The sequence below is a fragment of the Lathamus discolor genome, chromosome 6 (assembly GCF_037157495.1).
Source record: "Lathamus discolor isolate bLatDis1 chromosome 6, bLatDis1.hap1, whole genome shotgun sequence".
Classification (NCBI taxonomy): Eukaryota; Metazoa; Chordata; class Aves; order Psittaciformes; family Psittacidae; genus Lathamus; species Lathamus discolor.
In genome coordinates, this window is record NC_088889.1 from 70,842,662 (window position 1) to 70,855,471 (window position 12,810).

The window sequence follows — 12,810 nt, forward strand, 5'->3', positions numbered from 1 at the left end:
AATAGACAATTGAAACAAAACCCTGTCCACTGGGATTCCTTGGGGCTGATAACAGCTTCTAAAGGTATATCCAGACTTGAGATCCCTTAGAACCTACAGAAAATACCTTAGTGGGAAAACCCTGACTTTAAAAATGGATCTATTCCTATTTTTCTACTAACATTGAATTTCATACATGTTTTTCTCACCTATATAGATAAAAAAATTCATTACAAGCAGTGATCCCCTACGGTTTAGATGAAGCGATCTTGCATTTATTGTTAACCAAGTTCAAAATGGTAAATCAGGCTACAGAAATCATTACTATTGAAAATGGAGCAAGAGGTGACCTCATTTTGTCATTTACTGTTAACCAAGTTCAAAATGGTAAATCAGGCTACAGAAATCATTACTATTGAAAATGGAGCAAGAGGTGACTCACTACTTCACCTCTTAAGGCAGAATCAATAGAAGTTTAAACACTCCTGGATAAAAACCTGTCCAGTTTGATCTTAAAAACCTCCACTGGTGGAGAATCATAATCTCTCCAGACAAACTGTCCTACTACTTAACTATCCTTACAGCATAACGTTTTCTTAATTTTTAACCTGCTGCAAATTAATCCCATAAAACTGGTTTTAAAATAATGAGATTTTAAAAACAATATCCGTTGGGATTTTTCTATTACTTGACTGTTAGTGTTTGATCCTTTCAGATTAACCTTTCCAAATGTCTCTTAGCAGTCATGAGAACTTGAAGCTTACTTTGTGAAAAGAAAATGGAAAGTTGAATTTCTTGGAAAATAATGTAAATCTGTAAACTGGGAATTAAAAAAAAAAAAAACAGGCAAACTTGCAGGGCTTATAATAAAAATGCAAGAGCAAGAAGCTATCTGTGAGAAATATATGATGGCTGGTGTGCCAGATTTAGTCTAAATCAGAATTAGCTATGCATTTGTATAAATGAATACAATTTTAAGGCCTGGTTGAGGGCTCCCTTACACTAGTGAAAGTATGGAGAAGCATAAAAGCATAAAGGCTGCGTGGAGACCTCATAGCAGCCTTACAGTATCTAAAGGGGGCCTGTAGGGATGCTGAGGAGGGACTCTTCGTCAGGGACTGTAGTGATAGGACAAGGCGTAACGGGTTCAAACTTAAACAGGGGAAATTTAGATTGGATATACGGAGGAAATTCTTTCCTGTTAGGGTGGTGAGGCACTGGAATGGGTTGCCCAGGGAGGTTGTGAATGCTCTATCCCTGGCAGTGTTCAAGGCCAGGTTGGACGAAGCCTTGGATGAGATGGTTTAGTGTGAGGCGTCCCTGCCCATGGCAGGGGGGTTGGAACTAGATGATTACAATGTCCTTTCCAACCCTAACTATTCTATGATTCTAAGTATTGTTAAAGTCAACAGAGTGTAAACTGATGCAAACTAAGAATAGATCTCATCCTTAAGAATGCAAAGTGTTTTTTTCTTGTAAAAGAATCCTTTTTTAAGATGTTTTCTATGAACTGTTTCCACTAAAAAAAATACCAGGCAGAAATCAGCATGCTATGCTATGCATGCAAACTAGATCAGCTGGAACAAACAAATTTGTGTCTAGATTAATTTTTGAAAGCATCTCTAATGTTAACTAATGTGTGTTTCTGAAACCTATTTATTAGACAACATTAGTGGAAAGAGGTAATCCAACTCTGCTACATTTCTGGGAAGTTACATAACTCTTAAGGTTGTTTTCAGTGCAATCACTTACAACTTTAATTCTTCTAGGAAAGGGGGGAAAAATTCAGTTTCAGTATCACTTAAAATGTGCAATTGTTAACCTGACTAAAATGCTGTGTCTCCCAGTTGTGCATTCATTGTACTGTTAGGGAAGTAAATCATCAATGTTGTGCATTTCTCTGATTCCAGTGATCCCTCAGCTCATCAGCGTTGTGCACAGTGTTTTCGTTACTTGACACAGGACTGAAGAGAAAGGGCTGTAAAATCCTTAGTTGCACTTAGACTTTCTTATACGAAAATTATTTTCTTGTGCCTTACAGAATCTGAAGGGGGTCTACAATGATGCCGGAGAAGGACTCTCCATCACTGTCTGTGTCCTGGGTTCAGCAGCAGCAGTCATTCTTCTCCTTCTTTAGTAGCTCGTGCAATGCTGTGTTTTTGGCTTTCAGCCTTGGAACAACACTGGTAACATCAATGTTTTCAGTTGTTCCTAAGCAATGTTTACTCCGACCAAGGACTTTCTGAGTCTCATGCTCTGCCAGGGAGGAGGGGAAGCCAGGAGGAAGCAGAGACAGGACACCTGACACAAACTAGCCAGTGAGGTATTCCATACCACCGCACGTCATGCCCAGTGGGGAGTTACCCAGAAGGGCTAGATCACTGCTTGGTTCGGCGGGGTATCGGTCAGTGGGTGGTGAGTGGTTGTATTCTCTTCCCTTGTTATTTCCCTTATCATTATTATTATTGGTGGTAGCAGCAGTGGTTTTGTGTTGTACCTTAGTTACTGGGCTGCTCTTATCATGTCATGGCTAGTATATAAACTGGGGGCAGTTACCTGGAAGGGCGAGATCACTGCGTGGGTCAGGCTGACTGTTGGTCGGCGAATGGAGGGTGGTTGTATTCAAATAACACTGTTGTCGTAACACCCTTGCTATTTCCCTCATCATTATTATTACTGGTGGTAGCAGTAGTGGTTTGTGTTATACCTTAGTTACTGGACAGTTCTTATCTCAACCAGTGAGAGTTACATTCTTTCAATTCTCCTCCCCATCCCTCCGGGTGCAAGGGGAGGAAGGGGTGGGAGGGAATGAGAGAGTAGCTGCCTGATTCTGGGTTGCTGGCTGTGTTTAAACCATGACAGTTCTTTGTGGCGCCCAACGTGGGGCATGAAGTGGTGAGATAACGACAGATCTGACCAGAGTGTGTCTAATCATATTTGTGATAAGCATTCATTGTTTCAGATTAATAGTCACTCATCACAATGCTGATTAATTGGCTCTCAAAGTTGTTGATCTTGGTCTCACAGTTTCAGCATGTTGTACTTTACTTACAGCCGGTATTTGCTGGTTTAGTGTTTATCAGGTGGGGGGCTTGGGCTGAGATAAATCATAGAATCATAGAATAGTTAGGGTTGGAAAGGACCTCAAGATCATCTAATTCCAACACCCCTGCCATGGACAGGGACACCTCACACTAAACCATCCCACCCAAGGCTTCATCCAACCTGGTCGTGAACACTGCCAGGGATGGAGCACTCACAAACTCCCTGGGCAACCCATTCCAGTGCCTCACCACCCTTACATTAAAGAATTTCCTCCTTATATCCAATCTAAACTTCCCCTGTTTAAGTTTGAACCCGTTACCCCTTGTCCTATCACTACAGTCCCTGACGAAGAGTCCCTCCCCAGCATCCCTATAAGCCCCCTTTAGATACTGGAAGGCTGCTATGAGGTCTCCCCGCGGCCTTCACTGTAGTTTATGGTAATGACTTGTAATACAATAAAGTTATTGATCATGAAACTGATCTGGCTTGCATTCCCAGTGTTGTCACCTTGTCTATACTTTGGGAGGCATATAATAGAAGTGTTTAGCTATTACACATCTTTTTTCCCCTCCTTGGGTAGTCAACCTATGAAGGAGACATTCTCTTACATTCCCAGCCCCACCCCACTCCTCCCCCCCCCCCAACCCCAACTATTTACAGAATCATTTGAAAGTTCTGAATGTTTTGAATGGCCTTTGGGTACCCTTGAGACCTGCCTGTTGATTGTGATGGGGATCACCATGTTGGCATGCATACAGAGTGTGTTTCACCCGTGACTGTTTCATCTGGTCTCAAAAGTTAAGCAGAGTCATTGTTTGGGTCTTGTCTAGGGTTAGGACAAACAGATTTTCTCCAAGGCTGGAGAGTCATGAGTGGTGGGGTGTGGGGGATAGTATGGGCAAGTATCTAGGCCAGTGGCCCCCTCCAACTGCTTTGGAACTTCAACAATGAACAAGTGCAAAATCCAGAAAAATTAGTAAAACACTTTACTTCTTTGTGCCTCTATTTCTCTTCTTATCATTTGCCTATGGAACTAAAAGCAGTTCCATGACCATCTACAACTGTTATTTTTACTTCTAGAGTGATTAAAACAAAAACAGGGATAGGGGAACAGATATGCCTTAGAGAAGTTTTATCATTCACTGACTGAACCTTCATGCTTTTTTGACCCAATACCTTTTAATTTACATATATATCCTTCCAAATATAAACCTAACACAGAAAGGGATGACAGACTAAGTTTATAAGATTTTATGTCCATATTGGACTATTCCAATGAACAACTGTTTTTAGACACTTTTCTCAGGTACTGATAGTCAATAATACCAAGCCTTTGAGTGCCAGAGTCTGTATCCAGACTGTTGTGTTTTACTGCTATTTGGCTTACCATCAATGCAGTTCTGTGATCCCTGGTTGTAAATATTCCTGATTGTCGTAGTTTAAGCCCAGGCTGTAAATCAGAACCACGCAGCTCTCTCACTCATTCCCCTTCCTTTCTTCCCCCCCACCCCAGCTCCCAGAGGGATGGGGAGTAGAATCGAAAGAATGTAACTCCCACGAGTTGAGATAAGAACACTCCAGTAACTAAGGTATAACACAAACCACTGTTGCTACCACCAATAATAATAATGATAAGGGAAATAACAAGGGAAGAGAATGCAAAACCACCCGCCAACACGTAGACCAATCAAGCAGTGAGTCAGCCCTTTCGGGTAACTCTCAGTTACATCCTGGGCATGACGTGCTGTGGTATGGAATACCTCTTTGGTCAGTTTGGGTAAGGTGTCCTGTCTCTGCTTCCTCCTGGCTTCCCCTCCTCCATGGCAGAGCATGAGACTCAGAAAGTCCTTGGTCAGACTAAACATTTGAACAGTAACTAAAAACATCGGTGTTATCAGCTCTGTTCCCAGACTGAAAGTCAAAAAACACAGCACTGCAGCAGCTACTATGAAGGAGAAAAAAAATGACTGCTACTTCTGAACCCAGGACACTGATATTGGCTTCCACCATGGCCTGAGAAAGAAAAACACAGTATATATGTTAGTACATATTTGAAACAGTATTGCTTTTTGTTTGTTTCAAACTTCCTGCCTGATAATTTCATTGGGTCCCCTGTAGTTTTTTCTTTATATGAAAGATAAATAATTATAACTTTTAACATCTCCCTTACTTTCATGATTTAATGGACTTACACTATATTTTCCATTCACTCATCTCTTCCTCTAGCTGTACATTCTTGTCTCACCTTTTTCTTGTATGAAAGCTGTATTTTTCTGTGTATCTCCTCAAATGCTAACAGAATCCAATTACTTACAATGGATTTATACAATAGCATAGTCTCTCTGTAGGAACAGTATACGAATTGAGTGAGGCCCTGATTTTGGATCAGGTTTATGCACATTACATGAACAAAAACAATTATTCTATGAGGTAATGTTCATGTATATGCCAGTTAATAACACTGGGGTTGATTAGTCTTTGATTTCATTCAGACCATTTTTGGAAGAAGTATCAATTTTTCTTCTCATTAGGGCAACTTTTCTAGGCGATGACAACATTGTTTTGAGCTCTAGATCTTTGCTTTAAAACTAGTGCTGATATAAATCCAAACAAGTAAATCAAATAAGAAATGCATTCTTTTTCTTTCTCAGTTCTCAGCAAAGTGCTCTGTTGTCCAAATTACTAAAATGCTTAGTCAGGGTTTATTCTATGGAAGAGTATATATTCTATGGAATCCAAACTCTTGGAAGTGTGCCACAGAAACTATATTGTGAGCACCACACACAAGGGTATTTTGGAAAGGAAGACAGTGACCTAAAATTCATGCCAAAGAGTCATTCAGATGAAATCTGACTTCCCTGTAAGTTTTTGCACACTTTTGACCCCCTTTGAAGCTTTCTCAATGCCAGAACTGCAGTTACGGAGAAAAGGGGGAGTTGTCTTTGTAGTTCACTCTCATCACAATTAAAGCACAGGAATATGCTGGAAAGGAGGTTTGATTGCCACCACCTTGCTGTGTCTCTCATTTCTACCCAGTAGCTTATTTGAGAGTAAAGGCATAAAGGAATAAAGACAGTGTCTGATATTCTCCCTGTGTGTCTGGCTCTTCCTTAGCTGTGATTCAAAGAGTCAGCCGGAAAACATAACCCAAACAAAAGCAGATGCTCAAAGAGTCTGATTGATTTTCATGAAATGTTCTAGATGTTTCTTTTCTGTTACAGCATGCCTGTGACCTATAGCACATAATAAGCAAAGAAAAAACTCAGCACGGGTCACATGTCACATCACAGGTTAGGTAACCATTTCATTGAGAAAACTAAAACAGAACTCTTGCTGGACTGAATTTAGTCATAGATCATAATGCATTAGTTCCCTTTTTGCCCACTTTAAATTAGGCATTAACACATTAAAAGACTGCCAGGCTGGAATGCCTCCTGAGCATTACATTCCTATTTTGTGTTAAAATAAACTAAACCCAGATAGTCTCCTGAGCAACTCACTGGTCTGGGCCACTAGTTTCTCATTAGTATAGAAAATTCAAATGCTTCTAGTAATACTTCTTTCTGGACTTTGTTTGCTTACCTTGTTTCCAAAAAACAAGCAATGCAAAGATGTCCAGGATTTTCACTTTAGCACTCTTAGCAATATGACAGAGACCAACTTCTGTGGCATTAAACAAACAGAGAAACATTAGCCTGGAAAGACCCCAACGAAGGAGTGCAACCCCTGCTCTGCTGGAGCTACTAAAAACAGTGAAGCAAAACCTCATGTAGTGCAACCTCCTTTTGTATGGGCACACTCCATTTGTTATGAAAAATAGCCCAATTATGCTCCATTTCAGCATGCAGAAAAATGATCCAACCATGCAATCATAGATAATAAATCCAACGTGTATAAGTGGTCCCACTGCAACTGGTTGCTAGACTGAGGCAATTCAGCCCAAAAGAAAACTAATAGTTCTAGTACTCACGGATGAGAGATACAAGTCATTGGTTTAGCATGACTATACCCCAGTTCAAACCCCATTACTAAAAGGAATAAAAGGAAAAGAATTGGATATCTTGGTAAATGTGTGACATAAGCAGAAAAGCTCCTATGTAGCATAGGTAGATGAGAGAGAAACTCATAGTCTACTCACTCCACATATCCATCAGAGCTCAGAATCACAGCTGGGCAAAGTAAGTAAATAAAAAGCTTCCTAAAAGCACCATTCTTTTAACTCTTAAGGTTTTAGTTCTCCTCCTCACTATTCCCAAGTACATGTGGTCTATAACTAGCAGGAAGCTAGGATGGCAATTTGGGGTTATAAAGCAGTTCATATCCTAAAGCACACATGGCATTTGCACTCCAGTAAGTAGAAGCTACCCTTGCAGTCCCAGATGTTAGTAACCATCCAGCTCCCTAACACCAGCTAGGAGCTGAAGTGTGAACTGTCTTCTCTTTGAGGTAAAAAATTCCTAATGAGTAGCAAACTGCAGGATGCCTGAGTTTTTACGATGTGTTATGAGAAAGGCTATTACTGTTTATTTCAGGCTTTCTTATACAGTTTCTCAGTTATTGATGTGAGGTGATCTCTTACCATTTTGAAGATGCTTTCTTGCCCAAAGATTATTTTCTGAAAAGGATAAAAATATGAAGTTTGAATCTGAAAATGCCCCAGACTAATTTGCCTCATGATTAAAGATTTAAAAAAGAAAAAGCCTGAAGAAATAATGGGTGTTGTATCAACAACAGAATTCAATTAGACCATATGGTTCCTAGTTCTGCTGCAAACCCTGCTCAGGACAGCTACATTGAAACAGCATAACACACTCTGCAGAGATTAGAATCTTGTTAAAGGAGCAGAGACATAATGCTCTATTAAAAAAAAAAAAAAACAAAACAAAACAACAGATTTGACATCTGGATTATAAAGGAAATGTGACCAAGTGCTAGATTCTGGAAAGCACACAGGAAGTTGGAAAACTCTTAACAGCCTCTCCTGTTTGACACGGCTGTTGCTGCTGAGTGACAGGAGATCACCTAATGTATTGATGGCTGTGGACCTTTTGCCATGTATCTGAGACAGTAAGAAACAGAATGAGACAGAAAGAAACCCATCTGCAGGATGCTGATCAGGCAGACAGAAGAGGTCTGATGCTTCCCTTTAAGTCTAGTGCTTCTGAAGGGACATATTTAATGTTTCAGATCTGCCATCATCCCCTGGAGGAACATTGGCATTTCTGGGCAAGCACTCCTATCCATGCTTTGTATTCTCTCCCAGTGTAGCAGTTACAGTACTGCATCCAATGCTACAAAGAACTTGGGTTATCAACATGTCTGAAAACGTATAAACTTTGCCATGTATGTGTCCTGGGTTCAGCAGTAGCAGTCATTTTTCTCCTTCTCAGTAGCTCGTGCAGTCAGTGCTGTGTGTTTTGACTTTCAGTCTCGGAACAAAGCTGATAACACCAATATTTTCAGTTGCTGCTCAGTAATGTTTACTCCGACCAAGGACTTTCTGAGTCTCATGCTCTGCCAGGGAGGAGGGGAAGCCAGGAGGAAGCAGAGACAGGACACCTGACACAAACTAGCCAGTGAGGTATTCCATACCACCGCACGTCATGCCCAGTGGGGAGTTACCCAGAAGGGCTAGATCACTGCTCAGTTCGGCGGGGTATCGGTCAGTGGGTGGTGAGTGGTTGTATTCTCTTCCCTTGTTATTTCCCTTATCATTATTATTATTGGTGGTAGCAGCAGTGGTTTTGTGTTGTGCCTTAGTTACTGGGCTGTTCCTATCTCAACCAGTGAGAGTTACATTCTTTCAATTCTCCTCCCCATGCCTCCAGGAGCCCAGGGCAGGGTGGGGGGGGGGGAAGGGGGAGAGTGAGAGAGAGAGTGCATGGTTCTGATTTACAGCCTGGGCTCAAACCACGACAGTATGCCAGTAACAAAGTGGTAGACATGTAAATGTGCAGAGAACTGGAATGTCTTAGAACCAGGTATGCTGGGGTCCTTGAATTAGGCATAATTTTTCCCCTGAACATCTAATTTTTTGCCATGTTGCTGCTTTGGTCCCTATCACATTAGTTTTATCACAAGTTCCACTGAATTTCTGTGGACCTACTCAATGAGAGAAAACAAATGCATCACAAGGTGTGTTTAACTCTCTAAGATTAGCAGGATTTACTGTGAGTTACATTGCCCAGTCATTTTCCTACTGCCTCCTTTTAAACAGTGGTCCTCTGAGTTACAGAGCTCACAGTATAATCCTAGAAATCAATGGGTAATGCTTTGTTGGTTTGCTGTTCTACTGAAAAAAATCTGTTTGGTTTTTTTTTTTTTTTTTTTTGAAGCTCACGCTTCTTTTGACACAGCCCAGCATACGGGTGGTTTCTGGGCTGTGAACATGCACTGAAAAGGCTCATGTTTAGTTCTCATCAACCAACACCCCCAAGTGCTTCTCCACAGGGCTGCTCTGAATAATTTCCCAAGTTCCTACAGAAATGCATGAAGTATTGCAAATAGCTGAATCTCTGTAACGAAATTATGCCTCTTAGATGTCTGAAAGTTTTAAAAAATAGGAAGTAATACCTCTGCTCAAAATACTAAGCACATTTTCCTAAATTTCATGGGAAACTGGAATATTTAAACATATTTGGGTTTGAGATTTCAAAGCAGTAGGGGGGGAAAAAGACTTTTCTGGCACAGAAATAAATATGAGTAATAGCAGTGGTTTATACTGAAAAACTGAACATCAGTGCTCTGATTATTTTTTCTTTTAGCAACTTCATAAAAATCATAATTTGGGGATTGGAATTGGATGTTCTTAAGGTCCTTTCCCACCCAAACCATTCTATGATTCTATAATGACTTAGTGATTTTTCAGAGATGGAAGAGCCGAGATTAGTTTTTTCATCCAGGTGCTCATCTCATTTTCAAATTGAAGATTATACCATGATTTGGGCCTATCTAATCTTGCAACACATCAAAAAAGTAACTTGACAACTTTATGGAAGCAAAACTGGGTACTGCACACAAAAAAATCATAGAATCAAAAAATAGTTTGGGTTGGAAGTGATCTCTGAAGCTCTTCTAGTCCAACCCCACTTGCAATGAGCAGGGACATCTTCAACGAGATTGGGTTGCCCAGAACTACACCCAGCCTGGCCCTGAATGTCTCCAGGGATGGGGCATCCATCACCTCTCTGGGAAACCTGTGCCAGTGTTTTACCACCCTCACTGTAAAGAATTTGTTCCTCACGTGCAGCCTGAATCTCCCCTCTTTTATCAGCTGCAGTCATCAATACTAAAGATCAAGTCTTAATAAATCCAAACAAGGGTACTATGGTATCATTGAAAAAGTACAACCCCACATAGAATAAAACACCGAAGTTCCAATCACAAACAATTATAAATAGTAGATAAATCCTTGCTATGCTTGCAATAACAGAGCCCAAAGGCTCACTTTGGTAGTACCCTGGGCCTTGCTGAAAGAAGTTGACAGCCACATTAAGTTTTGTTGAGCTAGGATACAATAAACATAGAACCACAAAACCAGCCAGGCTGGAAAATACCTTTAAGATCATCAAGTGCAACCTTTACCACAGGGCTGCCAAGGCCACCACTACACAATTGTTTATCAGTAAAACGTTTATCAGTTATCAGGACTGCAGCTGCATTAAAGTATTCTGAGGTTTTTTTTTTCGTGTCACTAAATTAATAATTATTTAGTGTCACTACCAAATGTCTGTTTCCTCAATTGTTTTCACTCTCTCCTTGGTGTTTTTCCTCTTATTGGTCCTCTACTCTCCTCCTCTTTTTCTTTTAAAAAATAAATGAAAATACAAAAATGGTAGGTATGCAATATAAATTGGGAAAAGCCCTTGTATCAGAATTAAAATCAAGGAAAGGTTTAGACTGGAGATTAGGAACACCAAGAGAATGGTCAGGCATTGGAACAGGCTGCCCAGGGTAGTGGTGGAGTCACCATCCCTGGAACTGTTCACAAAACTTGTAGACGAGGCCCTTGATGCCATGGTTTAGTGGTGTCCTTGGCAGTGCTGGAGCAATAATTGGACTTCATGATCTTAAAGGTCTCTTCCAGCCGGCTTGATTCTATGATTCTATGAAACACAATGATTTTCTGGAAGGGAGATAAATCGTAAATGACTTCTCACATACAAAATGTAGAGGAAAAAATCAAATATTTTCCTTTTTTTTTTTTTTTCCCCTCAAAAAGTCACATCATGTTGTTAACTTTCCATTCCAACACCATGGCAGCTGTGAAATGTGACAGGACAGACAACAGGCAGTGAGCTGGGGGAGCCTTCAGGAGATATGGAATTGGCTGTTTTTGTGATCAGTTACTCCATCATGAGAACATTGGGGTGACATTTTGTGCAAATTGTCCTCCCGACAATTCTCTAGTGTATTTCCAGAATTCCCAGAAAGATTAAATATGACTTCATGTGGCCTCCCTATCAGCTGTCTGTAATGCTAGGAGCTTTGCCCCAGAGTTCATGTGTTTTCTCATAGGACAGAGCTCATATGGGTAGCTAGTGCAATTCACAAGAGAAATTTAGACAAGCCTGTTTCAAAACACAAAAACTTATGAAGCAGTAAAATCTACTGCAGTAGTTTTCATTGCTTGGGTATGACAGCACTGTCTGCAGTTTGAGAAAGTAGGAAAATGGGGAGATTTGCATTGATATTTTACATTTTCTGGAACTAGGCTTCCCGTGGATAAAAGATTTCATATTGTTAATGCTACCTGGTTTTGTAGCCTGGTCTACTCCTTGCCAAAACAGAAAGTCTAATTCTCTCTATTTTCTCTCACATACAGGCCTGATCCAATTTGTTTCCCTGGGAGAGGTAAGCACACAACTTATTCTCTTTCAAAACTGAAACTTAAAAGGATTCATCGAACTGCATCTGAGTCTGTGTTTCTTGCCCAGCTCCAAAATCCTTTTCTTTCTCTGAAAGCAACAGTGACAATGGTAGAACCAAAATGATGGCCTAAGGTTTTATTTCTACATGTCTATGTTTATCTGTCTTTATAATGCTGTGCAATAAAGAATCAAGAAATGTGCTGAATAGTAAGCAGTGCGTGAACTTTGCAAACAGCCTGTTTCAAAGGCAGGAAAATTTCAGCTTAAGTATTACCTTAGAGTGATTTAATGTTCTATTAATGAGACGGTGATTTCTACAAGAATTCTTCTCCCTCCTTTGACCTTTGGATTATTCAGTATTGCTTTAATATGGTAATCATTTGAAGTCAGCTTTTCAGGTTCCTCCAACTGCACATCTTCAGAATAAATCCTCAGTTCAGTGTGGTATTAAAAAGGTTAATGCTGGTTAATTCAAAAGGGTTTAGTCAGAACAGAATAGTTAAAGCACCTCTCCTCATTTGTACTGCTTTATCTGGAATGTCCAGCCTGGTCAGCTTATCTTTCATTACACAGACTTGAGCCAGCAACCTGTCATGACACTATGCTTGGGCTGGGAGGTCAAAGGTTGTAACTCCTGCAGTGTCTGGCTAGCAGGGTACCACACATGGTTTCAGCTCTGGGCACACCTTACAAGACAGACCACCTTGTAATAGCCAACCTCCTTCACATCTTGAACTTTAGGCAATAGATGGCAGTGTTGGACTAAAAACTTTGGCTGGCAAAGGAAGGTGACTTCAGGGTCCTGCTGATGGCACCCTGTGTCACTACACAAGAAGAGTGCACCTCTTCCATTCACAGCACACAAACCAGTCGATCCTAACTCCACCAGGGCTGGGAACTATCTCCCTGGGTTCAC